Source organism: Periplaneta americana, chromosome 15 (assembly GCF_040183065.1).
Source record: "Periplaneta americana isolate PAMFEO1 chromosome 15, P.americana_PAMFEO1_priV1, whole genome shotgun sequence".
NCBI classification, from domain to species: domain Eukaryota; kingdom Metazoa; phylum Arthropoda; class Insecta; order Blattodea; family Blattidae; genus Periplaneta; species Periplaneta americana.
In genome coordinates, this window is record NC_091131.1 from 182,121,723 (window position 1) to 182,138,809 (window position 17,087).

Below are 17,087 nucleotides of genomic sequence, written 5' to 3' on the forward strand. Positions count from 1 at the left end.
GGAAACTTCAATAATTATTTGAAGCATTTTTCATTTAAAATATTTCATTTCTCAAAAGTAAAAAAAAAAAGTGAAATATGTTTCAAGGTACAACAGTCTTCTCTAGTATATGGTTTTATTATTATTATTATTATTATTATTATTATTATTATTATTATTATCGTCATTCTATATTATTCTGCCGTAAAATATTTTTGTAATACCGGTAGGCCTATTTTATTTATCTCAAAGTTACCATAAAATGCAATGTTTATCATAATCAGCTGACTGACTGGCGTGTGCATTTCAGTATTCATTATGGCCGGCAGAGCGTGATACTTGTCACGAACGTCGATCATAATACACAGCCTCTGAACGTTCAGTTGCGAGCAAACTTTGGTGGAGTAGTGAGTGTTTCAGTTTCATAAGTGACATATTAGATTTCAGTGACTTTTGTGGGAGTTATAAACTGTGATTATTTTTGTTAAGTGTTCCTGCACAAGTTTGCGTCTATATACGTTTGACTAAGTCTCCTGATATTTATTTGATAAGAATTATGATGATAGAAAGGAAACAAACGCTTGTGATATCCTTCACCGAGCAAGATATTCCTCGACGAGAACCATATTTACTTCACGAATGGATTTATGAAGATCTCCGACTAATGGAAGAACAACTAGAGATGATTCAACTGAATGGAGTGACACGGCAAGTCTTCATTAAATGTAATTCCACTAACATTGCTGAAGAAATATTAGAAAGAACCAAAGGTGAGTTGTCGTTCACATTTTCTAATGGACAGAGAACCAAAGTGAAAATAGAGAAAGCAGGACCCGGCATTAAATCTGTCAAAATTTATAACCTTCCTCCGGAACTTTCTAATACTAATATAAGTACTGTTCTTGAAAAATACGGCTCTGTTTATTCAGTTACTGATGATTCATGGGGACAGGCTTTTAGATATAAGATTAAGAATGGAGTGCGCACAGTTAAAATGGGTCTGAAAACGCATATCCCTTCATATATTGATGTTTGTGGATTTAAAGCCTTAGTAAGTTATGAAAATCAACCTACTACTTGTTCATACTGTCATCAAACTGGCCATTTGCGAAATAATTGTCCTAACAAAAAAGACCTCGCGAATATGATTTCTCGTAATAAAAGTGATCAATCTGCTTGGTCTAAGTTGGTAGCTGGGACGCTGCCGGCGAGACGATCTGTGCTTCAGATGGATGTAAATAACCACGACCCTGCAGAAAGAGAGCATAATATTTCTCAACGACTGGAAGTGGATGTTAGCAAAAATAATATATCCAGCAATACGACGGAAACTAAAGCTACCGCTTCGACGTCATCAGTAAACAAAGAAGACGTATCTGAAGTTATTGATTTATCACTTAACAGTTCAACCATAACAACAGAGACAACGTCAGGCAAGATACCCGAGGATGGCACTCCCCCACATCCTAACACCGCTTCAGCGCAGAATAGTCCTTCTACGCACGATGTCAATGTCAAGGTCAGTACACAAACTGCCTCACAACAAGACACGAAAGAAAGTATGCCTGTCGATCGTGTGAATGGCCTTCCTATTTCTACGGTGAATCAAGAACACGGAACAGATGATTCTTATGATGCAATGTTTCCGGATACGCTAATGGAGAGTGAAACGACTGATTTAATAATTCGACCGTATTTAAAGAGGCAGGTTAATTCAAGAGATCCTCGTCTTGCTAAAAAGAAACAAACCGTAACTTCCAAAGTCGAAGGGTAATAATATCATTATTAGTTGTATTATTATAAAATGCACCTTTGCCTGTGCATTTTATTTTTGATGGCACTCCCTTTAAATGTAGTGGCAACTCTGAATGTTAATCTTCTTCGCAGTAGATCTAAGCAACAGCAATTAACAAGATTTATTAATGACAATGATATCGATATTTTTTTGTTACAAGAAATAAATGTAGATAATATGCATTTTCTGGGTCCACGGTTTCATGCGATATGCAACCCTGGGGAAAATCAAAGAGGTATTGCCGTTGTGTATCGTTCCAGTATTGATATTAAACAATTCGAAATCCATCCAAGCGGCAGAATAACGACGCTGCTAACAAATGATAATACGCTATATGTAAATGTTTACCTCCCGTCTGGTTCGAATAAAAGAGAAGAAAGAGAACACTTTATTACACATGAATTACCTTATTATGTAAGACATAATTTTGATCACCTATTTTTTGGTGGAGATTTTAATTGTGTGCTCCATGCAAAAGACCAAACTGGAGAATATAATCCATCGTTAGCCTTAGACCGCATGATCCTTCAACTCTGTTTATATGATGTGTGGGAATAACTGCATGGCAACAACATTCGGTTTACGTATCATCACCTGAATGCAGCTTCTCGTATCGACAGAATTTACGTGAACGCAGCTTCAACAGATAAACTTAAAACGGTCAGTACGATACCAGTTTCCTTTACTGACCATGATTGCGTAATGTTGAAAGTGGAAAAACTTCATCATGTACCACAGATCGGGAAAAGTTATTGCAACTGAGCTCTCAGTTATTACGTGATGACAAAATTACCGAAGATTTTAAATTTTTTTGGGAGGCAGTGACTGATAGAGTGAGACGGTCTTCATCCAACATTCTTCATAAATGGACCTACATTGTTAAACCAGCTATTCAGCAGTTTTTTTAATCCCAAGGCATACAAAGGGCACGTACTGCACGTAACAAGCTGCGCTATCATTATCAACTCCTGCAGAACATCTATCAACAACAATGTGGCGGTAAAGATGTTTTTAAACAAATGCAAGCTGCTAAGAGGAGACTCAACTTACTTCAAGAGCGTGCATTGCAAGGATCCTTAACACGAAGCACAAATAGTTCTATCATTGCTGAAGAAAAAGCCGCGCTTTTTCATATTGCTACAGAAAAAAATAAAGGTCAAACAAAGTTTATTCATCAGTTAAAAACACCAGATAACCAAAATATCACAGGTACCCCCTTAATATTGGAAGAATCTTTCGAATATTTTCAAGCAAGATTTCGCCATAGAGTACACTCTGAGCAAGATCAACATACCGTACTTCAATATTTGCAACGAGCCATTTCACTTGATGATCAACAATTATTAGAACAACCCATTACTGAAGAGGAAATTAGAAGAGCGATAATTTCTGCAAGTTCAAAATCAGCTCCAGGTCCAGATGGAATTACCTATACTTTTTATAAGGCTGATTGGGACTTCGTAAAAGAGCAACTCCTACAAGTGTTTAATGAAGTATTTATGTGTCAAGTAGACTGTACGAGTTTTACGGAGGGCATTGTAATTCTTATTCCAAAAAAGCAATGTACCGGAATGATTAAAGACTATAGATCGATTACACTTCTAAATACCGACTATAAAATTGTAATGAAGATTTTGGCAAATAGATTAAGAACTCTGTTTCCTCAAATTATAGATATAGGGCAAACGTGCGCAGTGCCAGGAAGAAAGATAACCAATATTCTCTCTACTATTAGGGATTTGTTATTGAAAAAAGAGATAATATTGCTGGGTTATTGAACATAGATCTTGAGCAAGCCTTTGATAATATCAATCATTCCTATTTGTTTGCAGTGTTACATAAATTGAATATCCCTATAAAACTTATCAATACCTTCAAACAATTATATCAGAATGCATATTCACGTGTACAAATAAACGGGTATTTTATGAAACCAATCGCCTTACAAAGGTCCGTGCGTCAAGGCTGTCCAATGCCAATGATATTATCTATATGTGCATTAGAAACGCTGCTGAGGATGCTGACCTTTTCCTTGTGTAGTAACAGAGAGATGGCGTCTATAACACCGGTTTATGCCTATGCCACCGATGTGATTATTTTATGCAAAGAAACAACAGACCCCCCTCGTATTCAAGAAGTGCTACAGGTAGCCTATTCCGAAGTGCGTCAAACTCTGTCTTTAATTTTACGAAAACTACTTTCATGGCCCTAACTCCAAAGGGGCAAACGATATCAACTCGATTTACTAATGTTAATGAAATGAAAATTTTAGGGATACTATTTACACCCAATGTTATGGATGTTATTGAATTAAATTGGAAGGATATTGTTAACAAATTCAGATATGGAATACAAAGACATCTCAGTCGAAATTTGAATGGTATCCAAAACGTGTGGCATATAAACACGTTTATTTTAAATAATTTCAATTAAAAACTGTTCCGGGGTCGGGTATCGATCCCGGGACCCTTCGCTTGGCGCGCGAACGCTCTACCGACTGAGCTACCCCAGGAACTATACACGACACCCTCACAAAATATGGTACATTGCGCAAGTTCTTCCGATACCCGAACATACAACTCAACAAATTGAAAAGATTTTAGGATTCTATTTGTGGAAAGGTTTCGTATTTCGTATCGCACGACCTCAGTGCAGATTGTCGATCAAGGAAGGAGGTTTACAGTTAACTACTGTAAAATCTGAATGTGATGCTCTATTTATAAAAGATATATTACGCGCTGTCCACAGTATAGACACTTTCGTGTTCATATCTAACTATATTTCTTCATTTCATGCATCCAGTATGACAGGTCTTTGAAAAAACTCATCACCAGTGACGCCAAAAAATTGTTGGAAGACACAAATATTGCACCAGAACAAATAACTAAACTGATCTACAGCTACTTACAAGACCAAGTGAAGTTGTTATCGAATGTAGAATGTAAATTTCCTAATAAGAACTGGACAAAGATTTGGTCATATTTTTAAATACCATCAAGTTGGAAATGGGAGACATGCGCTAATTAATGGGATAATTATGAAGGAAGAAACTACAGTGAAACCTGCCTTTGCGGTCACTTCATTTAAACGGCCACCTGGCCAAAAGGCCAATTTTCTCTGGAACCAATTGGATTTGCCACAAGATCAATACAAATTCTCTCTTTATTTAGCGGCCACCTCATGCACCGGCCAGTGGCCGGGGTCTATTTGGATTGGAACCTGACTATAACAGTCACTGTCCAACAAGAAATCTTTTCACGGATACTGTCTGACCTATTTTTTCGATGGTTAGAGGACAGGAAGCAATATCACGAGGACAATACCTAAGTGTACAACAGTACACCCTCCATATCTTGGGGTTAGTTGGTTACAGTTTTATGACTCTTTTGTCACTTTCCACTTCGACCCTGCACAGCTATAAATTCATACTCGTTTTTGAAGGATTGAAACACTGATGTTTTCCATCGACAATGTCACAGTATGCTTCAGGTCAGTAGTTAACCATTCGAATTTTTTTCTCCTCTTTCTATCTTTCTCTATTTGGACCAGCTTTTACGAATTTTTCTTCTTTTCATTCAGTTGATTCAGAGGAACTGTGAAGTTAGTTTGAGAGAGAAATCATGTCTAACAATAAATCTAGAGTAGTTTAGAGGTGAGACGAGAAATGATTGAAGAAAGTGAGAAGGGAACATCTGCGAGAAAAATTGCACAAATATTCAAATGTGGAAGGACACAAATAAATGGTATAATTAAGAATAAAGATGAAATATTGAAAGAATTGGGAAAAAATATGCCAAAAAAGAAGAGAGAATCTATGTTTAGTAATGTGAATGATTTAGTTTATGAATGATTCAAGTGTGCGAAGGCGAAGAAATTGCCAGTAAGTGGGCCTATGATTCAAGAGAAAGCTCTTGAAATTGCCAAAAAAACTCAATGTAAGCAATTTTGTTGCTAGTAATGGGAGGTTAGAGTAGAGTGCTTTAGAGAACGGCATAACATTGAATTTCGTTCTGTGTCTGGTAAAGGAGGTGACATTGCAACCAATGTTATTGAAGAATAGAAAAAATAGACTGCCTTCAGTTCTGCAAGAATTGGAAGAGGCTGACTTTAATATGGACGATTGTTGTACGCGCACAGTAATAAAAAGTCAATGAAATTCAGTATTTTCATAAAAAACCTCAACCTTAATCAAGCGGCCACCTGATAAAACGGCCATTTTACAAGGTAACTTCAGATGGCCGCTTTAGACAGGTTTCACTGTACATGTGTCACATTGTTCCAACTCCACAGTGCAAGACATGTGGGAATATTGATACAATTAGGCACAGACTAACAAGATGTTCAGAACTTAAAGTGGTATTTGGTTATGGTACAGCAACAGCTAAACAATGTGCACAAGGCAAGAAACCCGAACACGAATCTGCGGATCGTTCTTGAACTGGACTTACCACAGACTCCCCATTATTTTAGTATATTGTGGCTTGCAATGGGTTTTATTATTATATGCTGCAAATCAAAACAATAACTTCACCCGAACTCAGAAGGGTATGTCTACAAACTGGTGTACACGTTAGAAAAAACTTCAAATTCTAGACTTTCTTACGGAAGAATAGTTAGGGCCTACTGCTTTGAATATTTTAGCGTTGGCAACACAGAGTGACGTCAGCATTAGGAACACAGGGCGACTTCAGCTTTGGCAGCACCGAGGGGGGGGGGGAAGTCGGCCATGTGGTAATACACTGCTACACGTGTCTGCATCTGGATCCTGTTTTTACAATGTATCAACAATGTTATTTAATTTGTGCCACTGGCCTTTGTAATGTGACTGCTAAGAATGAAAGTGTTCTTTCTTTTCTTCTCCAGTGAAGATAGTAAATTTGAATTAATTTTTCAACGTTATTTAGGCAAATGAAAGTGTGTATAATATGAATAATATGTTTCTATCGTTTAGGTATAGTGTGATGTAAGCTCTTGAATTATTGTTGTACTAGCCGTACCCGTGCGCTCCGCTGCACCCGTTAGAAATAAATATAAAGTAATTACATAATTAAAATAGGACATTTGATCCAGGGAACATTGGTGTTTGATAGAAGGATAAATCGTTTATTATGTTAATTTAAATTGCATCCAAATAATTAAAATGCGATCATTTTGGTCCAGAGACCACTCATTTGGTGCAATGACAATTCCTTTAACATGTTTCTTAATTGTATTATATTACTGTATATTATATTATATTGTATTATATTATATTGTATTATATTATATTGTATTATATTATATTATATTATATTATATTATATTATATTATATTATATTATATTATATTATATTATATTATATTATATCAGAAGTTACTGTAATAACATTATAGCATTATGTCCATCTAGAGAAACTACACTTTCCCATGGTGAAATAATAATTACCGGTAATTATACAAATCGGTTAATTTAGCTTTCGATATTACTTCATACAAACAGAAACATTCTCTGTAGGCTATCTTTCATAACTTTCGATTGTTGCTGTCCAAGGCCCCTTATAGACGAAGTCATTTTTTTTTAATTCATTACACGGCCTTAGATGGCAGTTATTTTAAGTTTAAAACTCATTTATCTCATTAAATATCAGTCCTATCAAAATTTTTCAAGGAATAAAACTTATCGCAAATTATTTGTAAAGAAACTTTTGTTATGGAACATTTTTCACAAAAATCAATAATAAGTGAGATATTACGATTTATTTAATTCAGGCCCCCTTATAACCCCCTTGTAAATAATCTATTTTTAATGCCATATAGCCTAAAATCTAAGTTACTACGAACTTAATTTATATTCCAATTTTCATCGAAATCCGTTCAGCCATCATCGCGTGAAAAGGTAACAAACATACAGACAGACAGACATACAAATAAAAATTTCAAAAAAGCAATTTTCGGTTTCAGGGTGATTAATTATATATGTTAGGATCAATTATTTTTAGAAAATCGAAAATTACCAGAAAAATTTCGGCTACAGATTTATTATTAGTATAGATTACTAAAACAGTAGTAAATAAATAATCTTTATCTTAAAAAAAAGTGCGGTAGTAAGTGAGCGAGTCGATTTCTAACCTGCAGTGCAGCGTTACTGTCGTTACTTTATGTATTAAGTCTTTCTAATAAATGAGCCGTTCAGAGCAAAAGTGGTGTAAGTCAAAATTGGGTAATGAGGTTTATAGTAAAAAATTCTGTAAAATATAGCGCAAAGTAGCAATTAATATGTCCTTCGTGCTATCCACTGAATACTAATAGTTTAAATAAATTGAATATTAATTGCTACTTTGCACTGTATTTTACAGAATGTTTACTTTAAACCTCATTAACCATTTTTGATCTACACCCTTTAGCTCCGAACGACTCATATGTAGGCTTTAGTTGAATTGTACACTCCATATAGACTACCAAGAGTAACAACTGTAAAATTGGTTATATTTCATTTCAACAGTTTATGTTCCACCGAAGTACACTGCACTTCGCATGTTCGAACCTGCTCTTGTTCACATCTGACCGCTGTATGGTTGCAGCGTAGGCAACCTTGTATACATGCATCATCTGTAGGTAAAGTTACTACATAGTTTGTAAAGGTGTATTTTGTAAATAGCGATATGTCAGCAACAAATGATTTAAGGTAGAATACATTTTAGCATTAAAATATTTTTTCATATTTTGTCAAAATAAATGTCATATTCTGGCCATTTCGATCACCTTATGCAGGTCTCTAAGAATGAGAAAGCACGTTCAACTGCTCAAGGCATTACATAACAGCCTTCCTTCAAATTGTTCTTCTGTGTACTGTTATAAATAATGCTTATTATGTAATTCATTTGTTAATATATCACAAGATATCATGTATTGTAATATGAATAGTGTTGTATAAATTATATCTTATATTATGTAAGTTAATACGTAAGATGCTAGCTAATTTAATTTAGTGATGTCACAAACTATTTTCAAATCATTTTTGTTTAACCTACGTATATAAAAATTAGTGTTAACGTGCTGAATCTTTTTCGAGGGCTAATTCCTCTTTTCATTTCCTGAATTTCTTTTTATTTCTATATAGATGAAATCGTGTTTTATGTCAGATACAAAAATGCATATAATATTTCTCAAATTATGTAATACTGTATCATTTACATTCGCCTGTTGTCGGTTTTTTAACAGTTTCATAACAGAAAATGCCCATCTATGAACGGATGGTATTGCGAAGCTAGTATTATAAACTATTTCATAATTAGCCGTTAATACAGTTCCAAGTGAACATTTGTTCGGTCTTAATGTTATTATAACTAACAAATAGTCGATTATATATCAGTATTAATAATTAATTCCTGTCGCAGTTAATAGGTGTTCACTTACCAAAGCTGTAAAAGCAAAACGTTTCAAATTCTTCCAGATTCATAATATGAATTAATTTTATGCTCGACCATGCCGAAATGTAGTAATTATACACCTGATAGCAGTCCTTTAATGCATGTCATTAAAGTACACGTACTCATAAAATTACAGGTGTTCAGCCATGACGAGTCAGCTTTGTACCGTTATAAAATCGCAAGTATCGATTATTCTCGGATATGCAATCGAAAGAGAATTAGCGAAAAGTTACGGAGGCCGGAAATCCAACACTGTCGCAGAAGGTTATGTTCTGTTACTATAATAATTAGCGTTAATTGTAAATAATATTCAAATAAATTCAATTTGTCATCTCGTTTTTCAATGTCTAATTTAATTTCAATGTTATATCATAGTTAATATTTAGTTTACTCTGTAGGTTCTTATAGGCTGTCAAGGTCAATGTGGACATCTGTTCCTCGGAAAAAATCAATACTTTCGCGCCTGCGCACATCTCACAATTTACGAGGTATTGCTCAAGGTCAGTTAGATACAAATAAAATGAATAATTTCAAGTTAGAAATATGGTCGAGCATAAAAAGTCGTATGAAACTCGCCTATAATGGTAATTAAGAAGCTCGTATGAAAATTATGAAACTCGCTTGCGCTCGTTTCATAAAGATCCATACTCGCTTCTTAATTACTATCATTATAGGCTCGTTGCGTATGTATTATTATTTCTTCCCTCAAACACATTAACAAATCAATACTCTCGTCTTCTACCACTTGTTTATAATCATATTTATATTTTAGATCATAATATTCAGGCCTGTATGTGAATAGGCCCACATGCAGTATTTGTTTGTCCAGTTGCCATTAAAAGTTTGTAATATATTTACATACCTCTGGTTGAGGTTCTGGCTGATATGTACAGTTGTCAAAAGAAAAAGTGGCCGCTCTCCTGAAACAAAGTTCCCTTCGGGTATCTTCGCTACAATTCGGAGACAGGCGATGTTACATGTTGTTGGACCACGATGCCTGATATCTAGTTATAATTGAAGTAGTCTGTGTGTTATTCGATAGCGTAATGGTAACGTTCCGGCCTCTTATTCGTGAGGTCCTGCGTTCGGATACAACCTCGTGCTTTTTAATGTTCTTTTTTGTTCTCGTTTTAAGAGAGAGACAAAATATACATAATTGCTCCTTCCTCTTTTACGATTATTTCAGTAATTAACATCAGGTTCATTAATATATTATACCATGACTTTAACATTATGACATTGTGGCTGCAAATGGTAAGAAAAAATATTTTATTCTCAATAAAAATATCTTTCGTGGCATAAACAAAACAAATTTACTGGCGTCGCCCTTAGAACATTCCAGCAATTAAGCGTTGAAAAAAGCAAAACAAAAAGCCACAATTCAATATTTAGTCTATCTTCCTCTTATCTCGATCATCTTGCAGTCGAGTGGGCATGGAATCGACTGGTCTTTGCAAATAGCGACTGTTCTTAGATACGATATTCCAGGTATTCTGAACATACACACATAAGTGTCCTGCCCATGGGCAGATCTTTCATTGCAAACCCAGCATTCTCCAATCTTTCCTATTTTCTGCCTTACTCTTAGTCTCCGCATATGATCCACATATCCTAATGTCGTCTATTATTCTTTTCAATAAGAGATCCAACCAATTCCTTTTTCTCTTTCTAATCAGTTTCAGCATCATTCTTTCTTCACCCACTTTTTCAAACACAACTTTATTTCTTATTCTGTCTGTCCACTTCACACGCACCGTCCTTCTCCACATCCACATTTCAAATGTTTCAATTCGTTTCTCTTCATTTCGTCGTAATGTCTTTGTTCCTTCCCCATACAATGCCACACTCCACACAAAGCACTTCACTAGTCTCTTCCTTATTTCTTTTTCCAGAGGTCCGCAGAAGATCCTTCTTCTTCTATTAAAAGCTTGCTTTGTTCATGTTTGCAGTTTTTCTTGGGAAGGATAAATGCAGTAACTTCCCGTTACTTTCCGCACACCACTATGTCTTTCGCATCTTATTAAATTCCAGGGGGCCCAAGCGTGGAGATGAGGAGAGTGGATTTGACTAACTGGGCCCTCCGGACTTCACCGAAAGTCACGGCAAGGGTTAAATATTAGTTCTATCAGGATATTTGACCCGATCAGAGACCGGGAAATCCCAATTAGCCTTTTCCCCCCGCATCCTGGACTAGCTTCTACAAATCATCAGAATGTCTTAGAGTGTGATTGGGCCAATTTTTCCGAAAATGTTTCCACACTTTTGCCCTCGTAGCTCAGCGGAAGAACGTCGGAATTTAGATGTCAACGTCTCAGGTTCAATTCCTCGTTACTCCTTTCCATTTTATTGTGGCTCAAGATAGTATAATGTAATAATACAAAAAGAAAAACTAATACCAGTATTATGCAACTGGATTTTTCCAAACCTAATATTAAATTTATGTTATTTATATCGCTAAAGAACGATTATAATATAAATAACTTGAATATTATTTATACAGTATCACTAAAGAACGATAACAGAATATAAATGATAAATATCGGTTTGTTTAATTAATATAAGATAGTATATAGTACGTATTTTATTATCTAAATAAAATAACCTATTTTACAAAGAAAGGTGGTTATTTGTGTTATAATAATTACTTACATAAAATACAGATGATTTATATTGCGAAAGAACAATAACAATATAAATAACTTTAATATTATTTTATAATGCTAATGAAGGAAAACAGAATATAAATGATAACTTGAATATTATTTATATCGCTAAAGAACGATAACAGAATATAAAAAACGTGCATATTATTCATATCGGAATTTCACAGTTTTATTACAAATGTATTTAAGAAATTGTAGAAGAATAGTAATTAGTAACAGTGTCCTATTTATTCTTCTTGGAGCCAAATTTGTAACTTTTAAAAGTGTGGTTACTATGTTGAAGTGTATGTGTTGCAACGGATGCTTGATTTGTTATGTATGTGAGTCAGTTATGGGATACTTGATGTCGTCGCAATGTCGTAATTATAGTTTGATTGTGTTTGTGTGACTATTGTGTATTAATTTATGATGTATGGTACGGAAAGCTGCATATTTCTGTTATAGAAGTGTTACGTATGTGTGTTGTTAATGTTTTTGTATGTTTCATATTGATAATTGATATTTGTTCTGCAATCGCAATACCTAATTTAAGGATTGTTTATGTTTTGTTTACATCGCGTGAGCTAATTTAAGTTTCTTTTCCATTTCTCTTTATGCTTGTCTTTTTTGTGTATAAAACTATAGCCCTAACATGCATATGTAAAATAGAGCTAACCCCCATTGGAGATACAATAATTATTATTATTATTCATATCGTTATATAACGATAACAGAATACAAATGATGACTTAGATTTTATTCATATCTCTAAAGAACGATAACAAAATATAAATAACGTGATATCCATAAAGAACGATAACTGGATATAAATGATAATTTGAATATCATTTACATCGCTAAAGAAAGATTAAAAAATAAAATGAAAACTTGCAGAAGGCCCGAACCCACGACCTTTGAATCATTGAACAAGCACTCTACCGCTGGTCTACGAGGCGCAGATATGGCACACTTTCATAGCTCCGGAACTGCTTGTACAAGCACATGCATCGTGTAACATCGCCGCGACCCGAAGTGGACTTTGAAAATATTCGCTGTTCACGAGTGCGGCCACTTTTTTTGACAACTGTACATGTTAGGGAAAAACTTCAAACGTTAGACTTCCTTACGGAAGAATAGTTACTTCCTTTAATAATATGAGTGTGTTCTTTGTCACGTGATAATTCTCAGTGCACCTGTGAAGTTTAGAAATCACGTGTCTTATAGCGGGCATGCAGGCATCGTGATGCCTGAGATGAGTTGCAGTTTTACGTTAGAGCTTGTTGGAATAACCCCTTTAGTTTGTTGTAAGAATTAAATTCAGAATTTCTAATCTAATTGTTGAAAATGTTGTTTAAAATCCTAATCATTAGTGAGGTCAGTTTACTTTGAATGTTTGTTTAGTTTCACAGATTTTCTGGATTAACGTTTAAATATGGGCAACTTACAAAGTATTAGCATAAGGGGGGGGGGGAAACTTTAAACTGTGTTGTGTGATGATTGAAAGATATGAATTATATGATTTATCTTTCGCGTGATGGGGACTGAAACACCTCACCACGTAATTTCCGATAGCACAGTTTATTAAAAAAAAAGTTTGGTAGAAATTCGAAGTACAGATGAACGTAACGCAACGTAACGCAAACGAACGTCTATCGTAAACTCGGCTTTATTAGTTTTGAACCACTGCCTGATGGATCACATCTTATGGCTGCGTAAGCAGCACGCAGTGTTTTGAACACGATAGGGTTTTGTTTATAACAGAAGAATAGCAGGAGAAATAAACAAATATTGTTAAAATGAGTTCAAACGAGGAATCAGATATTAAAAATGCTGCAAATTCTGCAAGTCAGTGTTAAGTACCATCGAAATCCCGTGTGTGATATGAAGTGGAATATAAAATATTTGAAGATTGGTGTTCCAAAAAAAAAAAAAAAATGTAGGAAGTGTGTCGAAGAAGGTAATGTTGATATAATTTAATGAGAAAGCTGCATGCGTAATGCCAAGTTCATTGTGGACTATTATACTATTTGATAGTAAGGAGAACATTATTTTCTAAGAAGGCCGACATAAATAAAGTACATGCAGTTGTACGCGTTTTTGAAACGAAAAGCTGAAGGCTACCATGTTAAGAAATCTAATATCTTTTCCAAAGAAGATATTCACAGTTTCCTACTGAAAGCAGATAACAAACTTTATTTGACGATCATTATCTAACTAGTTGCGTAATAGAATTGTTATTACCAGGGAACGGATTTATATGGACTAAAAATATATGAAATATGTAAATATATATGTAGTTATTTTTACCAAAATATGGAATTAAATATGGATTTTTACCAAAATATGGAATTAAATATGGACTTAAAATTATAAAAAAATGACTATGTACGTTAAATATTGGTACATTTTAATCAAACTAAACAAAAAATATAATGGACGTACCTTATCTTCCAATGTAGTTTCAACAAAACACAATTTTTATTGTCTGTTACCATAACAATAGGTTACAAACATTTCTTTCAAGTGCTGAAAAGTGAATCTTCTTCTATTGTCTCTGAGGATAGATTTATACTGACTAAAAGAGCGTTCGACGTCACAAGAAGTAACTGGTACATAATTCAATTTCACAATGTCTGCTGGGGATAAGTCCAAGTTAATCTTCACTGTTGATTCACCACTCATCACAGCAACAACCTTTTGTAGTTTTTCATATCCAGGGTTTTTTGAAAGTACAGTGTCCACCTTAGCTCTTACTGCATCTGCAACTTTACCTCTACCACGATTCAGTTGTTCCACAGTACTATTTATAATTTCAAAACTTTCAGATAGTGAAAGGTGCCTATTTTGGAGACTTTTGAGCGTTTTTATGATGCATGAAAATGTATGCTGAATGTGAGCTAAGTCATTCTTCACACTTATGTCACAGGTAACTGTTTTCGCAGTATCAATTGAGACTGCATCTTCAGAGTCCAATGCAAGGAGAACATTGTTAATAGAGTCTATATGTTCGGCATAATATTCAACTGCTTCTAGCCATGTACCCCATCTAGTTAAAATTGGCTTTGGTGGCAATGGAATTTCAGGGTACATTTCTTTCAACACGTTAACTCTACTGGGAGCTTTGAGAAATACTTTTTTCACTGATGAAATCAACAAATCTACTTTAGGGAAATTGTCTCTGACCACTTCTGCCACACGATGAAATGCATGCGCCACACAAGTAAAATGAGTCAATTTATGATATACAACAGATAATGCTTGTCCAGCTTTGACCATATAAGGGGCAGCATCGCTAATAAAGAATAACACATTATCGTACATAATACCCTTTGGCCACAGGATACCCATAGCTTCGTTGAACAGTTTAACTATAGTTTTGTTATTGCACTTTTCTAGAACATCACAATGTAAAAGAATTCGTTCAGAATATTGTTCACTTAACAAACCGATAACTACATTACCAACAAGTCTACCTTCTTTGTCGGGAGTCTCATCAATGGAAACCCAAATTGAACTATCTTTAATTTCATCTCTTATCTTCTGTATTGTCTCATCGTAGATGGATGGAGCATATTCTTCCTAAGTGTTGACTCATCCGGGATTGTATGTTGAGTATATTTTTCAAGGAATTCCCTGAAGACTTTATTCTTTAGTTTGTAGAGAGGAATATCAGCAGAGATGAGAGAACGGCACAGGTCGATGTTAAACTCAGATCTTACATTCGATGTTGTTGGTTGTGTTAAAAACAATTGTCTCTGCTTGGAATTTAGTTGTTTGTTGGCCTGATGTTTACTAGTTGTAATGTGTTGTTGCACCAGGAACTTTTGTGTAGATGATACTGCACACTGACACAAATTACAAAATAATATTTTATTGTCAGTTGATAAACCATCTTCTTTAAATTCTGAAATGTAACTTGTTAGTTTTGATTTTAAATTGACTGAATGACGTACTTTTGGCATATTTACCGTCTTTATAGTATGATTTACAAAACTGAACCTATGTGTACTCTGACTGGCATTTAACTGTTGAGCTGCACAACTGAAGTCTGTTAAAAATTTTAAATTAAATTAATACAGTTTTGTAACTTACTTTCCCATTGTTGATAGGACTGCTAATTTTCAAATAACTCTGATGTTAAAGGGATTACTGAACATGTGTTTAAATCTCTATTGTTGAAATGTATTTTTAAAAGTTAATGGAATTTTGTTTTGTTTTATTGTTAAACCTAATATAATATGGACTGTTTTATATGAAATATGGAAAATATATGGAAATTAACGAAAATATGTACTAAACTCTAAAATATGGAAAAATATGGAAAATAAAAGTAGGATTTTTCAACCCTACACATTGTGAAACATAAAGATAATGCAAAATATAAATTATATTAGCTTTATAAGTAAATATGTATTTACATATAAATCCTTTCCCTGGTTATTACCTATTTAGTTGCATAATAATACTTCTATTAAGCAACTACTTAATTATCGTCAAATAAAGTATTATCACCTATTTATTTCGTGACGAGAATATTGTATGAAATGGAAATATAAAAATTGGTAATTTATCCTTTGAAGAGGTGGAAAAATTTAAATACCTGGGAGCAACAGTAACATATATAAATGATACTTGGGAGGAAATTAAACACAGAATAAATATGGGAAATACCTGTTATTATTCGGCTGAGAAGCTTTTATCATCCAGTCTGCTGTCAAAAAATCTGAAAGTTAGAATTTATAAAACAGTTATATTACCGGTTATTCTTTATTATTGTGAAACTTGGACTCTCACTTTGAGAGAGGAACATAGGTTAAGGGTATTTGAGAATAAGGTGCTTAGGAAAATATTGGGGCTAAGAGGATTGAAGTTACAGGAGAATGGAGAAAGTTACACAACACAGAACTGTATGCATTGTATTCTTCACCTGACATAATTAGGAAAATTAAATCCAGACGTTTGAGATGGGCAGGGCATGTAGCACGTATGGGCAAATCCAGAAATGCATATAGAGTGTTAGTTGGGAGGTCGGAGGGAAGAAGACCTTTAGGGAGGCCGAGACATAGATGGGAAGATAATATTAGAATGAATTTGAGGGAGGTGGAATATGATGGTAGAGACTGGATTAATCTTGCTCAGGATAGGGACCAATGACGGGCTAATGTGAGGGCGGCAATGAATTTCTGGTTTCTTAAAAGCCAGTAAGTAAGTATTTAGTTGCGTAATGAATGTGTTCACACCATTTTTATTAGTGATATAAA

The 17,087-nt window shown here is 34.4% G+C and overlaps 1 non-coding gene across 1 annotated transcript; it reads right to left on the minus strand.

The window, feature by feature from the left end:
• Nucleotides 1-4,213: 4,213 nt before the first annotated feature.
• TRNAG-GCC (transfer RNA glycine (anticodon GCC)) lies at nt 4,214-4,287 on the minus strand. Its single transcript has one exon. It is a non-coding gene; the product is annotated as a tRNA-Gly (tRNA).
• Between the last annotated feature and the right edge of the window lie 12,800 nt (nt 4,288-17,087).